The 19,236-nt window shown below is 45.0% G+C and overlaps 1 protein-coding gene across 1 annotated transcript in view; it reads right to left on the reverse strand.

The window, feature by feature from the left end:
• The window catches only part of Pla2g4e (phospholipase A2 group IVE), a 65,487-nt gene that overhangs the window by 42,289 nt on the left and 3,962 nt on the right, over window positions 1-19,236 (reverse strand). The gene's annotated exons all lie outside the window — the stretch shown is intronic.

Genomic DNA, 19,236 nt, shown 5'->3' on the forward strand with positions numbered 1-19,236 from the left:
GGGGTTATGCAACTTAAATACGACACACTCAGATAGAATCCGTCCTGCAGGGAATGGAAATGTTATGTGAGAACTGAGAGAATTTAACCAAGAAACCCAGCACTGGACTAAAGATGGGCCTGGCTCTGCCTCTGAGAAATAAGGCTGCCTTCTGCTTTTCCCATTATTGCTGTCAACTGCTCTACTGTGAGCCGTTCTTCTCCCCATCTCTAGTCCATGTTAGACTAACAAGAGCATCTGCATCTAGTTTAACTTTCTTTGAAGCCATTCTCCTCATTCTCCACACTTTGCAAAGCTGGATGCTGTTCCTCTGTACTACGCCTGCTCAAGTGTTGCTTTCTCCAGGTGCCTGTCCTTGAGTAGGCTCGGTGACTTGGGCCTCTGCCCATCTTTTAGCTCCTCAGCCACTGTAGTTATTAGTTTAGTTCACTCCATCATACTGAGGACGGTCTTGTTTATTTTCTTTTGTTTTATTTTTCTGAGGCAGGGTCTCAATATTCAGGTAAACCTGAAGCCTACCAATTACCTCAGGGTAGCCTCAAATTTATACTCTTTCCATTTCTGCCTCCTGGACGTGCCTGCCTTGTTTAGTTTCTTTTTTTACTCTTTCCTCTTGAGCTTAAGTCTTTTCAAGGCTTGGCCATTGTCTGTTTTGCTGTTGATTAGAAGTACCTCCAGTGAGTAGGGGATGAGAAAAGCAAGCCCAGATGTCAGCAAGACAAGGTGGGTCACAGTATCATTTACAAAGTGACGGCAATTGGTCTAATGCTTACATTACCTGTGAAGGAGATGCTATCATTAGCTCATTTTAAAAACTGATTGGGACCCAGAGAGGATAAACAGATCACTCAAGATCACCACGACAGTAACAGAACTGTGACACAGGTTAATCTGCCCAGCTTGTGTATTGACCACCCTGCTCTGCTCTGGTGTGAAGCTCCTGGCCTGGACAGCTAGGTCCTGCATTGATTGTCTAAGCTCCTTCGTTTCCTTGATACATAAGACTCCAAGTCTGAGACAAACAATGAGCACATGCAATCCTCATGACAGAAAGTAAAAGGAAGTGTTAACATCTCTTCAGGTCATGAGAGATTTGAAAATGTCAACCACCAAAGTGTATGTGTTGAGCCAGCCATGGTGGCACACACCTGTACTGCCAGCCCTCAAAAGGACTGCTACAAGTTTGAGACTAAGCTATGTGGTGAGTTCCAGGCTACCCTGGGCTCCATGCTCAGACTCCTCCCCAGTCTCAAAAAGCAAAGCAAACAAAAAAAAAGTTAATATCTTGAGATGTTTCAGAACTCCTGGCTAATGAACAAAAAATATGTTCTTTGTTTTGTTTTGATTTTTTGAGACAGAGTCTCACTATGCAGCTACAGCTGTCCTGGAACTCACTATGTAGACCAGGATGGCCTTGAACTCATGGAGATCCACCTGACTCTGCCTCTCAAATTCTGGAATTAAAGACATTCGCCACCGTACCCAGCTTCCTAAATATTTCTTTTCAAAATTGTGAGCAGTGCATTCTTGTGTGTGTGAGTGTGTGAGTGCATGAGTGCGTGAGAGCGTGAGTGTGTGAGTGCATATTCTCTTCTGAGTATGGGTATGCAGATGCCACAGGTTTGGAGCTCAGAGGACAGTTTGACTGTCAGTCTTTGCTTTCTATCTTGTGTGAGACAGGGTCTTTTGTTCACTGCTGCACACACTAGGCTGGCTGGCCCTGAAGCTTCCACCCCTCATCTCACTGGGGAAACCCTGGGATTGAAGGGATTCACCACCACGTCCGGCTTCCCTTGGATTCTGAGGTTTGAACCCAGATCCTTACACCTGTTGCTTTACCCCCCACCACTCCACCCCCAGCCATCTTCCCAGACTCATTTTCTTAGTGTCAACAATGCCTGTGACTCACAAATATTTTCCCGCCTTCTTTGACTTTATAAGGCCGCAAAACCCTACTCAATGCACTGCAGAGCACTTATGTCCACAGACCAACGTTTCTCAATCTCATGAAGTCCCTGCTAATAAAACTTGTCACCTCTTGTCTCAATTAGATAATTGGCTTTATTTTTTCTGCTCCTGACTCTCTTACTCATGAGGCAAGATTGCTAGGAGTCTTTTGTACGTTTGTATGGACTCCATCACTGTCTCCATGGTGAGGATAGTCTTGTCATTCTGTCATGGTGAAAGATCTGGTTTCTGTCACATATAAGCCACATGAACTTGAGTTAGTATGTCCACCTATTGCCAACTTTCTCCATCTGTAAATGGAGGGACACAATAGAGCCCCCTCCCAAAGTGGTTGTCAAGACTGGAGGATACAAAGGGCTTAGTTGGCACATGGCTGGCTAGGGCGGTCAATCTTTTTTTCTGTTTGATTACTTTTAGAATAGCCTAGGAGACACACCTCTGGATATGTCTGTGAGGTTGTTTCCAGAGAGGTGTAACTGAGGAGGGAAGACCTACCCTGAATGAGGACAGCGTTAGCACATGGGCTGGGGTCCCAGAATAATAAAAGGAAGAAAGTGGGCTGAGCAACAGCACTCATTTCTCTTTGCGTCCAGACCTGGACCTATCGTGATCAGCTGCCTCAGGACCCTGCTGTCACATGATCCCTGACATGAGAAGCTGTGCCCTTAAACCATGAGCTAAATAAACCCTTCCTTAAGCCATTTTTGCCCGGTGTTTTGTCAGAGAGGCACGGACATTAATCCACTGACTCTATAATGCATGGCTGTTGAGTGAGATGATCCACCACTCTGGGGCATCATGTCCGAGCCAAAGGTGAATGGAGAAATAACACAAAGGTTTCTGGGTTATTGGGCCATGTGTGAGGAGCTCAAATGAGCTTTCTGAGAGCTTGGCTAAAGGGGAAAAAGAGGCTCCCCAGAGGAAGAAGCATATGACCTTGCCTTTGAAGAACGAGTAGGAGTCACATCAGTGAGGAGAGGCAAGGGCACTATCAGGGGAGATAGCAAAGGCTAGGTAGGTTTGGAGAGGAGATTAAAGACTCAGCTAGGGAGACTAAGAGTCAGGGTCCCCTGGTGTTGGCAGTGTGACTCCTGGAAGGGCTTTGAGGAGGTAGTGATTAAGAAAGAGCAGGTTTGAAGCCAGGTGTCACCATGGGCTACTCAGGTGCTGTAGTACAGGCCTTTAATCCTTGCACTTGGAAGGCAAAGATCTCTGAGAGCTCAAGGTCATTCTAGTTTATACAGTTGGTTCTAGACAAGCGAGAGCTACATAATGAGACCCTTTATCCAAAATGACAGAAGACATTTTGCAACCATGAAAGACTCAGAACTCAAGCAACCATGAAAGCACAGGCAAGTGCACCTGCATACATATATACACACCTGTGCACACGTTACACATACACACAAATGTATGAAAATATAAAAAAAGAGATCAAGTCCTTCGGGATGACAGGTGGCTGTTGTTTCTGTGTGGCCTAGGTTAATAGGAAGGCAGGCATGCCTCTTTCGATAGCCAGTGTGACTCCATGGAATGAGTCATGGCTCGCCAGAGGTCCATTGGTCATCAAAACCTTTTCTTCTCCTTGCGGGGCACAGCCTCTTGCCTAGCTCTGCCAACACATTGGTTTCTAGGACATCTTTTGTCCCAGAGTCTCTGACTGCCAGTCTGGGCCTGTACAGCAGGGCTTTGGAGTGGGATCTGCAGAAGGGATTTAGAGGAGGGCCTGTGTCAGAGGGAGAGGAGGGAGGCTGGTAAGCGCTACTCAGTTTTTCACTTTGCCTCTGGTCCTCCCTGACCTAGTCAGAGAGAGTTCTGCTACATCTGTGTTCAGATTGCATCAAAGTCCTCTGCAGTCAGCTGTCCCCAGGTTGCCACTCATCTGCCTCACATCACTGCAGATTGGAATCAACTTTCCCAGAGTGTCACATAGATGCAATCATTCACAGTGTGTTCTTCTGTGCCTGGCTCTTTTGGTCCAGGTCATTGAAATGTACTGGGATTGCCAGGTGTAACACATCCATCTTGTTCATTGCAGTGTAGTAGTCAACCAACAACGTTCCACTTTCTTTACCCATCAGCTGAAGAGCAAAGTTGTTTCTAATGGTTAGCAGTTAGGATTAAAGCTACCGTACCTATCTATCTGTGCACAGGTTTTTATGCAAGACTGTTTTGGTTTACATGATTACATACATTGAAGTGGAGTGGCTAGGTCTGATTGATGTTTTTAGTGATACCATGTCTAGGCTAGAGTGAAAATCTCAACCCAGTGGACAGAGCCATTGTCCCTGCTTGATTCTCCCTCCCTTCTCTCAGTCACTCCCCGCCACACTTCTTTCTTTCTGCCCATTTTTGCCTCCTCCAGCTCTCCAGTCTCTCCAGTAAAGCTCCTAGGTAACTCCCCAGAGCAGTGGTTCTCAACCTTCCTAATGCTGTAACACTTTAATATGGTTCCCCATGTGTGGTGATGCCCAACTACAAAATTCTTTTTGTTGCTACTTCATAACTGTAATTATATTACTGTTATGACTCATAACACAAAAATATCTGTGTTTTCTGATGGTCATAGGTGACCTCTGTGAAACCATAGGGCTCGAGACTCACAGGTTGAGAAACACTGTACTTAGGCTACGAAGAGAGTATCTCTTGAAGAGAGGTATTGTTGAAGCATTGGCCAACATTTAGAAGTCAATAGATCAATTTTTTCCCAAACTCTGAAGATGGATTATATTGAGACCACATGGGTACACTTATTCAAAATAGAATTTATGTGTGGGATCAAAATAAATATCAAAATGAAATTTTTTTCTGACTTGCAAAGTCTCTAGATTTATCACCTACAAAAGTTTTCTGTGTATCCTAAAATTATGGCTCAGTGGCTGAGAACACGTAGTACTTTCTAGAGGACCCATGTATGGTTCTCAGCATCCTCCTCATGCAGCTCACAGTCAGTGCACAACAGGGTTTCTCTGTATAACAGTCCTGCTGGCCTTGAACTCACTCTATAGATCAGGCTAGCCTCGAACTCACAGAGATCCACCCACCTCTCTCTCTGGAGTGCTGGGGGTACTATTATTTTTAAAGATTGGAATGAGATAATGATGAAATTTCAAAAGGAAGCAAAACTTTAAAATGTACTAGAACATTTTCTAAAAATTATAACCCTTATATACAACCATAATTGACTACTAAATACTCCTATAAAGCAATTTTCATATGAATCACAATAACAAAACACACCAAGAATTGGCACAAAACTTCTAACACTATTGACAGACATAAAATTTAGGGGAAAAATTCAATGGAGCAGACAAATCAATAAAGAAATAAATCAAGAAAGCAACACAAAAGATAATATTTCAATAGAATAAGTCCAAATACATCTGTGTGGGTGATTGTCCAGTTGGCTGGATTTGGAGTCAATTGGAGGCCCACCTCGGAGTTTATCTGTGATGCTGTTTCCAGAGAGGCTTAACTGAGGAAGAATGACCTCCCTTAATGTGGGTGATGGTATCTCATTGGCTAGGGCCTTGGACTGAGGAAAAAGAAACACAGAGGAAGCCAGTGAGCACTCAGATGCCATAGGCAGTCCAGGGGGAGTCAGCACTTCAGTTCTGCTGGGTGATGTTCCCACTGAGTTCTCTTCTAAATAACTGTGTTTTCACACAGAGATTAGTGTTTACTAGATTTGGTTGGAGAAGTTCCCCCCATCCACCCTGCTAGCAGGCAGTGGTAGCTGAACAGATTTATAATTGGTTGACATGAGAAGAAGCCACTGTGCAAAACCTAGCCACAAGTAGAGTTTCTATTATCACTCCCTCAAAGGCTCATGGGATCAGGGAAGATGGGGCAGAAAAAAATACAAAGGTTGGGGGAAGGGTGGAGGGTGGTGAGCACTCACTTCCAGCCATGACATGACCACTGCAGTCTTTTTTTGTTTGTTTGTTTTGTTTTGTTTTTTGAGACAAGGTTTCTCTGTATAGCCCAGGCTGTCCTGGAACTCACTCTGTAGACTAGGCTGGCCTCGAACTCAGAAATCCACCTGCCTCTGTCTCCTAAGTGCTGGGTTTAAAGGCATGTGCCACCACTGCCCGGCTGACTACTGCTGTCTTAACAAGATCTATACAGCATTGGGCCTGTCAGTACTCTGTCATGGCAAGAAGGAGCTCGTGGGACTCTGCCCCTCCCTGAGGATTTATGTGCTGCTAACATTTGCTAGGAGAGTGAGGAAGATTTTCTTCAACAGTGAAAGCCATTAGTAGGATGCCCTTGCTCCTGTAGTAACTCATGTTCCTGTAGGCAATTCTAACAAAATTCACTGGGTCTCTCTCCCTCTCCCTCCCCCTCCTCCTCTCCTTTTTCCTCTCCACCACCCCCCACCCCCCAACACACAGAGTTCCTAAAAGCAACTCTTAGAACCTTCTCTTAGAGCAGCAGAGCGAGTTGATCATGACAGAAATGGTCCTGTGTGGTGCTGGCTGTCCTGTCTCCAGAAGTAGGTCTAAGGAAAGGACAGCCTCTAGTTCCCTTTTCTTTTCTTTATTTTTGTTGCTGTTGTTCTATTGTTGTTTTGTATTTTTGAGACAAGGTTTCTCTTTATAGGCTGTTCCAGAACTTGTTCTTTAGAGAAAGCTGGCCTCGAACTCATAGAGATCTGCCTGCCTTTGCCTCCTGAGTGCTGGGATTTAAGGCTTGGACCACCAAGCCCATCCCAGGTCCCATTTATTTTTTTTATTTTGTCTTTTTTTTTTTTTTGAGCTGAGGATCGAACCCAGGGCCTTGAGCTTGCTAGGCAAGCGCTCTACCACTGAGCTAAATCCCCAACCCCTCATTTGTTTTTTTAAAAAATTATTTATTTCTATTTTATTTGCATTGGTATTTTGTCTGCGTGTATGTCTGTGTGAGGAGGTTAGATCCCCTGGAACAGGACTTACAGTTGTAAGCTGTAATGTGGGTGCTTGGAATTGAACCCAGATCCTTTGGAAGAACAGCCAGGGCTCCTAATCACTGAGCCATCTCTCCAGCTTCCCATTTCTTAAAATGGGATTTTTGTTTTTGTTTTGTTTAACAGAGATTTATGTTGCTGTCTAGGAAATTTGACTGTCTTGATAGAAAGGCTGCATTTTTTTGTTTTGTTTTGTTTTGTTTTTCAAGACAGGGTTTCTCTGTGTAGCCCTGGCTATCCTGGAACTCACTCTGTAAACCAGGCTGGCCTCGAACTCAGAAACCCACCTGCCTCTGCCTCCCAAGTACTGGGATTAAAGGCGTGCGCCACCACTGCATGGCGGGAATACTGCATGTTGCTGCTCTTGTCATAGCTTAGAGTTGACTCGGCCTTACCAGTCTCCCATGAAATCACCAGTCATGGGAATGGAAAATCTTGGACAACTCCCAAAGCATCCCACACCACCAGCTGTGGTCACTCAACTGACCTCAGGAAGCAGAGGGCTCTCTGGTGTCAGGCTTGAAACCATGAAACCATGCTTTCAGACGTATCCATGAAATTGTGAGACAGAAAGCTGTGGTGTTGCTAGCCAGCTATGATCGCTCAAGCTTGCCTTCTTCTATCTCAGTGAGCCTCAACCATCTCACGCCGTGACTCTGTGGTACAGTTCCTCATGTTTAGGTGACCCCGGCCATAAAACTATTTTCACTGCTACTTCATAACTGTAATCTTACTATTATTATAAACCATAATGTAAATATCTGTGTTTTCTGATGGTCTTAGGTGACCCCTGTGAAAAGGTCACTCAAGCCCCCTTCAAAGGGGTTGGGACCCACAGGTTGAGAACTACTGCTCTATCGAAACAACAGGTAACCGTCATCATTGGTCCAAAAACAAGCAGCTTCTAGCATCCTTGCCAAGTCTCCAGAAAGCCATTCTGTAGCCAGGAGCCTCACCAGGTACTCAGGAGGTAGGCTGATCTAGCAGGTTCTTCTTGGGTTCATTTGGCCAGGCTGCTTGGCTGGGCTCGATGAAGACCTGGCTGAGAAAGTATCTTCACTGGTATCTGCCTTTTGACTGACTTTGGTTCTAGCCAAGTTCCAGCAGAATAAGGTCAACCCCTACTACCTTCATTTGGTTCAAACCCCTGAGGCAAAGCTCTTCAGTCACTTCTCAAGATTTCCAGGGCAGAAATAGGACACATGGTACCAGACCAGCGGGCTGACAGGGACAGCACAGTAGAGGTGGCCTGGGCTCTCTATTGGCTTCAAATCAGTGCCCCTTTGTGTTTAGAAAGGCAATGTGGTGCACTGCAGAGTATTGGCTGTGGGCCCCAGTCCCTGGGCTTGTCTCAGACTAGGTCAGTCCAGAACTCCAAGAATAAGGCTAGCCTTCTGTGTTCTCGTCTGCCAGGCATCTCTGAGTCCTTTCCTCTTGCTGACCTTTGGGTCTGGCTTATTTCTTGTTGCCCAGTTGGACCATGCCATGTTTGGGCACCAGCATAGACTGAGATAAGATAGAGGTTGGTAGGGTACTTCTAAGATATGACAGGGACAACACTCGGTAATGTGCATGGTGATGTGTGTGTTCTATGAAGGTACTATTTGTGTATCTCTCTGTGTGCCTGTGTATGCGAGCATGTGTGAGCATTGGACAATGTGTGCATATCTGTGGGAGTATATAGAAGTATGTCTATGTGTCTATGTGTAGCTCTATGTGTGTCTGTGTATATGTATGTCTATGTGTGTCTGTATGCAACTCTATGTGTATATGTCTGTCTGTGTAGATGAGTGTCTATGTATGTGTCTCTGAACAGCTATGTTTTGTGTCCTTGTCTGTATGTCTGTGTGCCTTTTTGTGTACACATGTCTATCTGTCTATTTTGTATGCTTGTCTGTGTGTGATTGTTTCTCTGTGTATCTGTGTGCATATGGAGGTTATTAGGTCCAAAAGAAACTCGGGACAAATGGCTATCGGTGGTGCTTATTAGCATACCAAAGTGCATGTTGGCCTCTGAGACAGGATTTCTCTGTGTATCCCTGGCTGTCCTGGAACTCACTCTGTAGACCAGGCAGGCCTCGAACTCAGAAATCTGCCTGCCTCTGCCTCCCGGGTGCTGAGATTAAAGGCGTGCGCCTCCAGGCTTTCTCAGTGGCTCTTCTGGCTCTTCTCACCCCACTCCCTACCCTAAGCTTCAGCTCACGGCTTCCCCTCCCCCAGCTTCTCATTCCCTTATGGATAACCCTGCCATTTTAGCCATTCGCCCTCCTTTATCTTCCTTTCTTGGTCCCCTCTCCCTTGGTCTCCTTTGCACTTTCTTTCTCTCTCTCCTCCCCTTCTTTCTCTCTCCTTCCTCTCACAGCCTGGTTCAGTCTGCTGGCCATGTTCAGTCTGCTACTTTGTCTCTCTGCTCTGGACTCTTCCAGATACCTTTGTCTGTTCTTTATTGATCATATCTACAATAAAAACCTTCCCTTCAAACATACCTTGGAGGGGTCATGTCCTCAGTTTATACAGAGGTTGCTCCTGTTCTTCCCTGGACCTTTGGAAAGAAAAGGTTCCTGCAATATCACAAGAGATTAAGCCATGATACTAGACTGGATCTGAGTGGCCAGCCTGTGGGGCTTGCAGTATGACTTGAAAGGCTCATTTCTAACTGTCCCCTTAAGACTTAGCCGTACTGGTCCAGCCCAACTTGGGATGAGTGTCAGCCCCAATCCTGGGAAAACACCCTGGGGTTTTTCCTGTGGCATTTAATTGGTTTTAAGGTTCAAGTAAATTTGCAGAAGATATGGTGGTCGAGTTGGCTCTAGAAGCACAGCGAGACCTTGTAGTATGATGAGTCCCCACCTACAAACCTCTTCGTCTCTGCCCAGTCTCTCCTTTACTCCACCCCTGGTGGCCTTGGGCTTCAGGTTGTGCAAAAGCCAGGGGCAGACGTTCTGGATGCTCTGTAGGAAGGGCATCATGACAAAGGGAACCCCAGCTACTCTTGCTGCAGTCAAGGCAAGTCTGGGTGACACCTGGGTAAAGCCTCAGGTGCAGGGGACAATACAAAGGTACTTTCCATCTGCTTAAGCTTACACCAATTTGGTTTCGGTTACTCTTGTGTTGAAGCAGTTCTGGTACTTGGCTAACCCTTCTGTGGCAGGTCTGCACTTTGGCTTCTACGGAAAGGGAGGTAAGAAATTAAGACAGGGTGGTGCTGTGTGTGTGTGTGTGTGTGTGTGTGTGTGTGTGTGTGTGTGGTGTGTATTCTGGGCTGGACTGAGTCCCTTGTGCCTTTTGATGAGGGCAGCTTCTCTGGGATGTTACACCTAAGGTGGGAGTCACCTGCTTGTGCCTGAGCCTTCAGGAATCTACTCTCTGGTTCTCTCACTCTGCCTTGACTCCTCCCTCTTCAGGAGCTACTCAGGCCTCTCCTTTGTCCTGAGTGGAAGTCAACCCTACCATGCATCCACCTCCCTCATCCTCCCCCCACCCAACCACCCCCCACCCCACCCCTGTTGTATTGGCAGTGGGAAACCTCTCTGCACAGCATCACTTTCCCATACTGGTGTTGAGAGAGGAGGGCTGGCTGTTGTCCTCCGTAGAGCCAGAGAGGAGATGCAGCTGTTACTCCTGGCCACAGGTGTCAGCTGCTCTCTCCTAGCAGGAAGATGTGATTGAAAGGACAAAGGACAGTCTGAGGAAAGATCGGCAGATGGGACAAAGGAAGGTACAGGTGACCGAAGTGAAGCCACAGGAAATGAAGTCATGGCTTGAGCTAGTTCAGATAAGAATTCCAAAATGTCCCAGAAATATTTTGATTATGCTTGAATAAAATATATATTAATTTTAAATGAAATAAGCATTTCAAAAGAATTCACAAATGATCTTGACACTTGGGCTTTAGGATGTCTTTTTACCCCAAAGATATCGAGAGGGCAGGGAGAGGGTAAGGAGACAGAGAAGGGAGAGAGGGCAGGGTGAGGGAGAAGGGAGAGAGGGAGGGTGAGGAAGAAGGGAGAGAGGGCAGGGTGAGGGAGAAGTGAGAGAGGGCAGGGTGAGGGAGAAGGGAGAGGAGAGGGCAGGGAGAGGAGAAGGCAGGGAGAGGAGAGGGCAGGGAGAGGAGAGGGCAGGGAGAGGGCAGGGAGAGGGGTAGGAGCTGACTTGATTTTCTGCCTCTAGAAAAGCACTGCCTGTGTATCTTCTAATCTGAGTCCCTCCTTTTCAAAATGTATTAAGCAATGATATGCAAAGTTGTGATTTATAAAGAATAATCAAGGGAACACCCAGGAATCAATCTACTACCCAACTGAAAGCATGACACTGGATCAGAACAGAAGCCTTCCTCCACCCTGATGGGGGGTTGGGGGCACTCCCACCATTCCATGTGGCTGCCAGGGAAAGCCCAGCCCAGTGCAGCCCTGGATAGCCACACTCCTTACTCTTCTCTGCATAGGAATGGATTTCCAAGCTGTAGTTGGTAATATTCTGAATGTTTTAAACAGTCTATAAATGATATCCTTTAAGAATATGCATTTATAGTTGGATGTGGGGACCCATATGAGGGTTAGAGTTATGGTTAGGGTTAGGGTTAGGAGTTTGAGGTCATCCTCAGCTCCATAAACAGTTCAAGGACAGCCTGGGCTACATGAGATTCCATCTCAAAACTACCAGCAACAAAAACGTGGAGTATTTAGTTTACTACAAACATGTTCTCTCCACTCACTCTGCTTGAAAGAGTCATGTGGTAAGTCTGGATCTGGCTTGTTCGTTTCCATGGCGATGAACAACACATCTAATACATTTACTAGTGGTGGTATAATAAAGGTAGATCCTTATAAAAATAAGTGTGCAATCTTAATTTTCCCATAAAAGAAGCAGTCACAAGAGATACAAGAGATAAAATATCCTCTTAGGGCAGGTGTGGTGGCACATATCTTTATTTCCAGCACAAACAGAGTCTGTTGAATCTCTATGAGTTCAAGGCCACTCTAGTCTATAGGATGAGTTCCAGACCAGCTAAAGGGCACATAAGACCAGAGAGAGGAGGTGGTGTGTGTGTGTGTCTGTGTGTGTGTGTGTGTGTGTGTGTGTGTGTGTGTGTAGGAACTGAGAGACTGAGAGAAAATATTCTATGTAAACTATAAAAAAAAATTACAGAAACTCTGTAGAAAGCTGTAAAGCTCATCACAGACTTAGAGTCAGAAAACAGAGACATCATACATGCCCTAAGGGAAAAATAATACTATAACTTCAATCAAATTTAACACAACCAAATTTCCAATTAAAAGTTTGGGGAGCACTACTCCTAAAGTTTCTAAAATTTATGCAGAAGAGTTTATGAAATTCAAACAATTGATTTAAAAAATCCATGAAATTAAATGGATACAATTAAGGATAAAAAGTAATTCTAATAATAATTCTATTAACTCTAGTAAATGTATTTTAAAGTTACAGTACTTAAAGCCCAGAAAGTCAGAAAGTCAACCCACTGGTATTTGTGCAGGAAATTTACATATGAGAGCTACGGCTTTCCCAGTAGGGGAATGATGTATATGATAAATTACACTGGAAAAATAACCACTGTTCCCATTTTGCCATTCAGCTGAAGCTAGGTGTGATAGGACATACCTATAATCCCAGAGTCAGGACCTTGAGGTCATCCTTAGCTACACAGTGAGTCTCAGACCAGCCTAGGCTATGTGAGACTTGAAAAGGAGAGGGTGGAAGGGGTCTGGATTGATGGCTTAGTGGTTAAGAGTACTGGCTGCTCTTCCAGAGGACCTGGGTCCAATGCTCAGTGCCCACATGGCAGCTCACTGCTGTCTGTAATTCCAGTTCCAGAGGATCTGAACAGGAACAGACACACATTCAAGCGAAATGCTAATGCACATAAAATAAAAAGAAATCATTTTGAAAAGTTAAAAATCAGTGAAAAATACAAAATAAAGTTTAAAACTTCTTTTTTATATTTGTTTTGTTGTCTTATACATATGAGTGTTTTGTCTGCATGTGTGTGTCCCACTTGTGGACCCAGTGCCCCAGGAGATCAGAAGGTGATGTTGAGTCCCCTGATGCTAGAGTTGCAAACTCTTGTGAGCCTCCATGTTGTTACTGGGATTCAAACCTGGTTGTCTTAACCAGTGAGCCATCTCTCCAAATGTTTCCAAGCCTGCAGACCCAAGTTTGCTGTCTAGAACCCACATGGTGGAAGGAGAGAACATCCTGCAAGTTGTTCTGTGACTTCCACATGGGAGCCATGGCCCACCATCACCTGGGCATGTCCCCCACACTAAAGTATAATGTTAAAAAATAAACTGAGGCACAATACAGGGAAATAAACAGGTAATTCTGACTATATACATACGAAACTTCTCTGTATTAAGACAACCATACAGAATACAATCAAGCTGTAAAAGTATTTGCCAAGGGACTAGGTGTGGTGATCCTGGCAGTCTGGAGGCAGGTGGATCTCTGGGAATTAGAGGCCAGCTTGGCCTACACAGTAAAACTCTGTCTCAAAATGAAACAAAATAAACAAATAAAAACAAGAAAGGCAAAACTTATGGTGGATTAATTTTCCCAGTAAACAAAAATGTCTTTGAAATAAATACTAAAAGGCTAACAATTAAATAGAACGACTTAAAAGAAGGGTCGGGTAATGGCTTGTTCAGTAAAGTAATAGCCTTAAAGACATGAGGACTTGAGTTTAGTCCCCAGAACACAGTTAAAAAAAAAAGCCAGGTGTGGTAGGAGCACTTGTCATCCCATCATGGGGAGGCAGATCCCTGGGGCTCACCAGCCAGCCTGCCTAATCTTGTTCATGAGTTCCAAGACAATGAGAGAGAGAGAGAGAGAGAGAGAGAGAGAGAGATTGAGAGAGAGAGAGAGAATCCCTTTTCAGAAAAGCAAAGTGGAGGGTAGTATCTCTCAAGTGTACACACACACACATATACACACACACACACACCTCAGGCAGAAAGACTGAAGAAAGATTTGCTGCCTACTGGAGTGGTCTAGAGCTATTGAGGGAAAAAATATTCTGCTTGGCTTTCTGATGTTCTTAGGTATTTAGTTAAGGCCCAGCTGAGCTATAGGGCCAGTTTAAGACTAACTTGGAAAATTTAATCAGACTGTTTGAAAATAAAAGTGAGAAGAGGTATGGGGAGCTTGGTAGTAGAGGGCCTGCCTAGTGTGCATGAGGCCCTACATTTAATCCCTATGCTGAAAACAAGAACAAACACCCAGACAAACCACCTGGGAACAGTAAAGCTCCCTGGCTGGAGTTGCATAGAGAGAGCCTGCCTAGCGATCCCGAGAAGATTCCTGTGCTGGACAAGGAGGCCAGCCTCTTATCTAGACAGCCTATTTCAGCTGTACAATTCTGTTACTCTCTTGCCATGCCTGGATTCTGAGGACAACTGTAACCCTGATAGCTGCTTGCTGAACCTGTGGGAGAGGCCTTGGATGCTTCCTGTGGCAAATGGTAATTGTAGCAATTTTACTACTTAGCAAGGACAGAGCCAATCTAGCCTAGAAGAGAGAGTTACTTGAGGGAAGGTAAGCCTTTGGGCCCCTGGAAGTAAAGATCTGGTAGTGGTCACTTAGCTTTCTCAGAGTTACCTCTATAACTCATCTCTCCAACAACTTTGGCAGAAACCTGGAACCCTTTGTCCATGCTGGCCAACACACCCTCCCAAGTGGCACAAGTGACATCTAGGGAACACCTGTAGTGTGGAGGTGGAAGACACCAAAAACAAACCAAAGATACCTCTGACCAAAATCCTGCAACAACAAGAACAACAACAAAGCCTGTAACAACAACTTCACAGATGGAGAGACAAAACCCTCACTGACAAACGTGTGGAGTCTAGCTAGGTAGCATTAAGCAATTATTTTCTCTGATTCATTGTTTCCATGTGGAAAACTGGGTCAATAAAATTCATTTCACAGGCTAGTTGTATGGATATACATTCAGAACACTCACGTGTTCTCTCTGTGTCTCCATATGTGTCTCTCTGTCTCTCTCTGTTTCTGTCTCTCTCTGTCTCTGTCTGTCTGTCTCTGTCTCTCTGTCTCTGTCTGTCTCTGTCTCTGTCTCTCTCTCTGTCTCTCTCTCTCTGTGTCTCTCTGTGTCTCTCTCTGTCTCTGTCTCTGTCTCTCTCTCTCTCTCTCTCTCTCTTTCTCTCTTTCTCTCATACACACACACACACTGGTTGCATGACTACCATGCAGAGTTTGATATATAACAAATTTTAATAGCATGTAGCAATCAATGGCTTTATTATGTTTTCTACGGGACACATAAATGAAAGAAACTAATTGTAAGAGAGCCTGAGAGACACAGAACCTAATGCTTAGGTGAGCTCAAGACCTTAGGGAAAGCTTCAATCATTGACAGCAAAGATATTTGAATGCCTCCCCAAGGCTTAGAACTATGTTATAGATTCCAGACAACTAAATTTATGTGATACCTGTGTCTCCCGGTGAAGCAGATTTACTAGATGAATAGTAAACAAACACCAATCATTATTAGCAGTAGCTGTGCACATAATGAGCTGGAGAACAGAGTGCCATGAGGGACCGTGGCATGGACAGCCTGGCTCTGGCTAGGGGAAGAATCAGAGCGTCCCAGAGCAGGTAGCCTTTATGCTGCAGCTGAAAGGGGGCTGCGGAGAAGAGCCTCCCAGACAAAGAGTACATCACATGAACTAGAGGCAGCAAAGGCTGGCAGCCTTAGGAAATGGACACCTGTGTCTGAGGCATAACGAGGAAGGGGGGGAAAAGTAGCCCGGAAGGTGGGTCACATGACTCTGAAAGCCATGGCTAAAGCAAATAAATAAATTTGCATTTTATCATAAGGGATAGATGCCATTGGGAGGTGTTAAGCAGGGAAGTGATGTAAGAACGCTCTGCCTGGGGGGCAATATACAGGCTTGGCAGGATGCGGAGCGGAAGAGGAGTTGCCAAGTGGCAGGCCAGGATGAAGGATCATGAGAAACAATAGGATTCAAGGCTGACTGTGAAGAACCTACTACATATGGTGATTCAGTGGACTGAAGGATGAGCGGAAGATACCCATTAGGCTTCTGGCATGACACAGAGGGATAGTCCTGAAGAAAACTTCCCCAGGTACCAAAATGGAACTTGATTGAGTGACTGAGCCTTGAGCTGGATCTCGACCTGCAGGCAAGGTGTGGAGGACAGACTTAGTCTCCAGGAGGGTAGGCAGCAGAATCCGGAAAACGAGGTGGAATGAGCTTGCCTCACTATGCGTAGGTGGCCCAGAGCAGGGCAGGCCTTGCCAGGAGGGAAGGGTGTGAGCTGTGGACCATGGGGTGTGAACCTTGGCAGGGTGGGAACTGAGGTGTGGCCTCTGGAGTCAAATGCAGATATGAACTTTGATGGTGGAGATAATGGGAAGCTGGGAGCTTCTCCGAGAAGCAGCTGGCCAAGCAAGCATCTTCTGGGGAACGGGAAGCAAGCTGGCCTGGAGATTGAGCATCCTAAAAGTACTTCTGGACCACCTCCTCTGCGCTCAGGAAGACCAGAAGTGTGCTGGGATGCTTAGAGAAAAGAGCTCCTGGCTCTTTTTATAATGAACCAACACACTTCCTTGCTGGTTCATTACAACCTTGTTGTCTATTTCTTTTCGTTCTACTTGTGCATGTTTGTTGGCTTTGTTTTGGGGGAGATCTTGCTATATGACAGAGGGTGATCTTAAACTCCCAATAATCCTGCTTCTGCCCCTCAAGTGGCAAGATTGTTATGTACCATGGCACCCAGCCTTCCGTCTCTTGATGATTTTTCTGCAGCTGGATGTCTGATGGTAGACAACAGGAGAATGCAGAACTCTGCCTCTTCTGTCTCTGCCCTATCCAGTGCCAATCTCATCCCGTGCAGTGGCTTTTAAAGCTGTTGGTATTTTGTGGCTGGTGATGCAAGTCAGTTGGCACAGTGCTAGTCTCTCAGGTGAAGAAACGCTGGATTTGACCTTCAGCACCACATAAACTGGGCATGGTAGCACAGGCCTGTAACCCAGGCACTTGGGAGGGAGAGGCAAGAAGATCGTGAACTCACAGCTATCCTCAGCTACATAACAAGTTCAATGCCAGCCTGGAATGCATGAAATTATGTCTCAAAGACAATCTGTATTCTGCTTCATGTATTCAAACAGATGATCACCCTACTAAGTTATCAACTTGTCAGTTGTCTACCTGACATTTCTACTTGATTGAATCTCAAATTTCAGATGTCCAAGACAAGGACTGGAGATATAGCTTAATTCTCAGACACTGGTCTAGCATGTGCAAGGCCCTGGGTTCAATTCTCTGCACTACAAATAAAACTAAAATGTCCAAGACAAAAACCTCCAGTACCTTTTACCCCAAGACATTTCTACACTAGTGTACCTCACCCGATTAATGGAACCCTGCAGTTTCTAAGGCAAAAAACTAAGCAGTATCCGTGACTGCTTATTTTATATTCAACTTATCACCGAATCTTGTAGGTTCTATTTTCAGAAGGGGTCAAGAGTCTGCCCATTTCTCCTACCCCTAGTCTGGCCACCAACCTTGGGCCACAGCTAAAGCTGCCATTTTTGTTTTCCAGGCTCTCCTGTCCTCAGGTGGCATCCTCCACTGATGTCCTAACACACAGGAAATTGTTCCTTAGGCTGAAGCCCTCCAGCTGCTCTCTCTGGACCTCAGAAGGAAGCTAAGAAGGCTGCTTCTGCAGCATCTGAACCAGATGGTCCTGATTTTATCTTTGACCACTGACATCCTGATCTCTTCCCCTGCTTTCTGTCCATCAGACACCCTAGTTATGTTTCTAAAAACCAATGAAATTTGTGCCTACCTCAGGGTCTTTGCACTTAGGAATGTGTTCTTTTTGGAACACAGTCCCATCATTCCTCTCATCCTGAACATTTTTATTTAAATGTTAACAAAATATCTGCCAAACCATCTCTGTTGAGACGTGCTTTGTCCTTTATATCAGAATAGTACTATACTTATTCTCAGGCTGTCCTACCAGCGGACATGTAGGTTGCATGAGAGCTGGATCTCACATGACCTGCTCAATACTGTCTCCCACTCCTGAAACAATTCTAGGCACATAGTGGGAACTCAGTAAATATTTGTTTAAAGAATGATAAAAAGAGCCGCCTCTAATGTGCTTCCTGGTTTTCTCAGGAGAATGTGGCAAGCCTGAGAAGAGTTACCCAAGAATACAGGGCAGGGAATGTAATTCCAAGGAGGGAGGCCCAGTCACCCCGATAAGCTGGTATTTACTGGAGGCTATATACTATCCAGAAAGAATAGTTCATATGGGTGGTACTAGACAGAACCTTCCGAAGGCCAAAGCAGAGAACTGAGAAGAAGCCATTTGAGAACTAGTGCTGTTCCTTCAAAAGCTACCATGTGGTCATCCTCAAGGACTCCTCGCACACCGTGTGTGCCCACATGTCCCCAAGGACTTCTCACACACCATGTGTGTCCACATGCCCCCAGTCACACATGCCCTCTGCAGAGCTGGCTGAGGCTGTGGCCATTTAATCACTACGCATTTCACAAAGGTCTTAATGGATGACCACCTGACCAGCCTCAGAAAAATATCATGGAAACTGACAATTCACTATAGAGCCCAACTTCACTAGAGTACCTATTTGCACACTGTGGAAGATTAACCCGTCATAGGACTATAATTATGAAGTTCCAGGGTTATAGCTCAGAGCTAGAGCTACTATTTTTTTTCCTACCAGTTTTGATACCCTCAGTTTGATGTCCACTACCACACCCAGAAACACAAAAATGTAATTATGAACTTTAGGCTTTAATCTAAAAAATATACCTTAATTTTAGTGTAAAAATACCCTTGGATAGATATGCCCAAATATTATAAGCCTAATCGCATAATATTATCTAAGAAAAAAGTTGATGGTAGATTATTGTAGTCGGTTGGATGCTTTACAACAGGTCTGCCTCAACAGTTTCCAAACATTTTAAGATAACTATGATGAAAAGAAACCCGGTAAAAGAAAAAAAAAAAGATAGCTGTGATTGATGATGATTAAGGGAATATCTGCCAATAACTAATACAGGAGTATTGAATCTTCCTAACATTAAGAAATGATAGGTGTATTTACTTAAATGTCACATTGTGTCCCATAAATATATGAAGCTGCTATGTGTTAAAATATTTTTGGTTTGTTTAGGTTTGTGTGTGTGTGTGTGTGTGTGTGTGTGTGTGAGAGAGAGAGAGAGAGAGAGAGAGAGAGAGAGAGAGAGAGAGAGGGAGAGGGAGAGGGAGAGGGAGAGGGAGAGGGAGAGGGAGAG

Source organism: Grammomys surdaster, unplaced genomic scaffold (genome assembly GCF_004785775.1).
Source record: "Grammomys surdaster isolate TR1022 unplaced genomic scaffold, NIH_TR_1.0 170, whole genome shotgun sequence".
In the NCBI taxonomy this organism is placed as follows: Eukaryota; Metazoa; Chordata; class Mammalia; order Rodentia; family Muridae; genus Grammomys; species Grammomys surdaster.